The sequence below is a fragment of the Mesocricetus auratus genome, unplaced genomic scaffold (genome assembly GCF_017639785.1).
Source record: "Mesocricetus auratus isolate SY011 unplaced genomic scaffold, BCM_Maur_2.0 Super-Scaffold_100007, whole genome shotgun sequence".
In the NCBI taxonomy this organism is placed as follows: Eukaryota; Metazoa; Chordata; class Mammalia; order Rodentia; family Cricetidae; genus Mesocricetus; species Mesocricetus auratus.
The window spans coordinates 84,514,121-84,517,251 of NW_024429191.1; positions in this window are offsets into that span (position 1 = coordinate 84,514,121).

The window sequence follows — 3,131 nt, forward strand, 5'->3', positions numbered from 1 at the left end:
ACATCCACATGCAACCACACATACACCACAGATACCAGAAAACAGAAATAAGAAAACACAAACAGAAAGGCAGTAAGCACGGCTGGTCCTGGTTATGATGAGTGCAGAGGCTCCAGCACCTGGAGGCATGGGTGAGTGATTCCTCCCACGCTAATGTCTGTGACTATCGTCCTGCACGACTCTTATTAAGACAGATTGAGAGTCAGCCAGATGGCTCGGCAGAGAAAGGCACTTGATGCAAAAACCTGATGATCTTGAGTTCAGGCCCCACAGCCCACCTGGTTGAATCAAAGACCTAACTGTTAAAAGTTGTCTCATAAGTACACCAAGTGGTGGTGGCATGGCATACGCCTCTAATCCCTTGGGAAGCAGAGGCAGGCAGATCTGTGAGTTTGAGGCCAGCCTGATCTACAGAACTAGTTCCAGGACAGTCAGAGCTATTACATAAAGAAACCCTGTCTGGAAAAACCCAAATGAGTGGAACCATTATAAATGAGGATGGAGAGACAGAGACAGACAGAGAGAGACACAGACAGACAGACAGACAGACAGACAGACAGACAGACAGACAGAGAGCACCTCGTGTGGACACTGGGGAACCACCTGCATTTCGAGAGCTGGATGAAGGGGAAGTGGCTGGGAAACGGCTCGGTGGGTAGAGCAGAGCCTTGCTTGGCCAGCATCAAAACAAACACAGAAACTAAGAAGGGGAAGCAGGCTGGGGATGCAGCTCAATTGGTAGAGAGCCTGCCTAGCATGCATAAAACAGTGAGTTGAGTCCCAGAACCACATGATACAGGCATGGTGTCCAGGTACACACCTGTAATCCCAGCACCGGGGAGGTGGAGGTAGGGGATCACAAAGTTCAAAGACATTCTCAGTTACATAGCAAGTTTGAGGTCTGGACTACATGAGACTCTATCTCAAAAAGACAAAACCAAACCAAACCTTATAAACCCCAGATTCTAGACTTCCTTCTGTGTTTGGGGCCGCTGATCTGGGTTGTAGATTCCCTTGCTATACTGCATGTTGCCTCAACTGGCATTGACCTCAGGCCAAGGCTACACAGAGAAACCCCGTCTAAAAGATTAACTCTAGCTGGGTGGTGGTGACGCACACCTTTAATCCCAGCACTAGGGAGGCAGAGGCAGGCGGATCACTGTGAGTTCGAGACCAGCCTGGTCTACCGAGTAAGTTCCAGGACAGGCTCCAAAACAACACAGAGAAACCCTGTCTCGAACAACCAAAAACAAATAAACAAACAAACAAAACCAATAAAGAAAAGAGTGACTTTGACCATCAAGTTCAGGTAGGGGTGTGTGTGTGTGTGTATGCGTATGCTGTGCCCAGCTTTTGACTTGGATGCTAGGAATCAAACTCCGGTCCTCCTATCTATGTGGTAACTTTGCCCACCTTGCTCTCTGCCCAACCACAAGCACAGACATTTGACAAATATTTGGAAGGCCTCAAGACCTTTGCAGAGGACTGTGTGAGCAGGTGGGGGCAGCGAAGCAGTGAGACGGGTACAAGGGTGACATGACCTCATTTAAAGCCATGGGCTGGAGAGGCCCAGGGTCTTTTGTGCTCTAGCTACATAACCAGGACTACAGAAGATACCTAATTTTGCCCAGTGCCTTTGTGCATGTGACTCTACCAAACACTTGAATAATTTAACAGTTGCCATTCATTCCGTCAAGACTTTTGACAGACGTTGTGGCTCCCACCTGTAATCCCAGCACTCTGGATGTGCAGCAGCAAAGTCACTGCATGTCCAAGGCTATGTTGGTCTAATGCAAGAGTTTGAGGACAGCCTGGATGTGCTGACTAGTTTTATGTTGATTTGACACAAGTTGGACTCGTCCGAGAATAGGAAATATCATTTGGGAAAACGCCTCCAGAAGACTGGGCTATATAGGCAAGCTTGTCGGCCATTTTCTTAACCAGTGATTATAAAGTGGAAGGGCCTAGCCCACTGCAGGTGGTGGCACCCCTGGCCTGTGCACACCTTTAATCCCAGCACTTGGGAGGCAGAGGCAGGCCAGTCTCTGAGTTCCAGGCCAGGCTGGTCTACAGAGTGAGTTCCAGGACAGTCAGGACTACATGGAGAAACCCTGTGTGCACTGCATGCTAGTGTTGTGCTGAACATTGTAAAGCTGTTTGTCTCACCCTCATCGTGACTCTCTGGGTAGGTGTCACACTGTGCATAATAGCACCAAAACCAAGCCAAAACAAAAAAAGCAAGCACAAAAACCAACCAAACAAAAAAGACAGCAAGCAGGCTGAGCAAGCCATGGGAGAACAAGCCAGTAAGTCACACTCCTCCATGGCCTCTGCATCAGCTCCTGCCTCCAGGTTCCAGCCTTGACTTCCCTCAATGGACTGTGACTCAGGAGATGTAAGCCAAAAAAACTCTTTCTTCCCCAAGTTGCTATTGATCATAATGTTTCATCACAGCAATAAACCATAACTAAGACACTGCTTGCAAAAGGAGATCCTATCTCACAAAATACTTTGTGGTAGAATGTTTATCCTTTTTTTCCTCAAGACAGAGAATCTCTGCGTATACTTGGCTGTCCCGTAACTCACTCTGTAGACCAGGCTGGCCTCCAGCTCACAGAGATCCACCTGCTTCATGCCCCGTCACTGCCTGTTTAAGAGTGTTTATCTTAATCATCACAAGTGCTAAAACCAAAAGCAATACAAAACAAAAAACCTCAAACAAAACAAAAAGGTCCCAACCATTTACTAAGTGTGTACTACATATTAGTGACAGAGCTAAGCTCTGTAAAGATGTTTATCTCACCCTCGTAGTGACTCTCTGGGTAGGTGTCATGCAATGCATAATGACACCAGGCTTTGAAATCAGCATCAAAATACACCTTGCAAAAGTCCTTAATAAAATCGGGTAGCAGTGGCCTTTAATCCCAGCAGTCGGTAAGCAGAGGCAGGCAGATCTCTATGAGTTCAAGACCAGCCTGGTCTCCATGATAAGTTGTAGAACAACCAGGGCTACACAGAGAAACCCTGTCTGGGAAAACAAAGATGTTGATAAACCCAACATAGTGGCTCATACCTATAATCTCAGCACTTGGGAGGCTGAAGCAGGACAATTGCATGGCCTAGGCTAGCCT